Source organism: Opisthorchis viverrini, assembly GCF_000715545.1.
Source record: "Opisthorchis viverrini unplaced genomic scaffold opera_v5_19, whole genome shotgun sequence".
Classification (NCBI taxonomy): domain Eukaryota; kingdom Metazoa; phylum Platyhelminthes; class Trematoda; order Opisthorchiida; family Opisthorchiidae; genus Opisthorchis; species Opisthorchis viverrini.
The window spans coordinates 2,048,215-2,048,922 of NW_008751675.1; positions in this window are offsets into that span (position 1 = coordinate 2,048,215).

Here is a 708-nt window from a genome sequence, read left to right on the forward strand (position 1 = left end):
GGTCGTATGCATCAGAAGGCTCAAGGACCGTATGACGTCTCTTCGACTGCAGTTTCCACAGCGTTTGTCAAATTCCATCGTTTTACTACAAATCAATGTGTCGTACATACACGATATTGAAAAGATAATTAGGCTACACGACGAAAGTAACCTTCACCTTTAAGCCAATGCGCAAACTATGCATTCGGCCTGCCAGCGACTTCCACCACACATCCACGATTCATCCGTTTAGCCGCCCCTGGTACCGAAGAGCTTGTTGTAGCGATCCTGTTATTATGCCGCGAGTTGGCGCATACTCGTATGTGAACACAAGAGTCTGATAATCATCCAGTATCCGGGACATAAGCGAAGAACCGGTTTACCGATTGTCACATTCGATGCGGTGAAATTTGCTTCAACCATACTTTCAACTCGTTTCACTGATCTGTTCGTTCGCGTACGTCGTCGTTATGATACTAAGACCCTATGGGTTCATGCAGATCCATTCAGCTATATTTTTTCCTTCAAAACCCCCATGAGTGAAAATTTTATGGGTGTACACCAGTTGACACCAGAATTCTTGAAAAAAAACTATGCCTAACCAGTATGACCTGATTGAACATAACTCCTGCAAGGAAAAACGAGACTGATTCTGAAAGCACATTACCAGCGTAACGGTGATACTACTGATGGGGAGGCACGCGAGTAGTACGTGTTGTTCGTGGAATT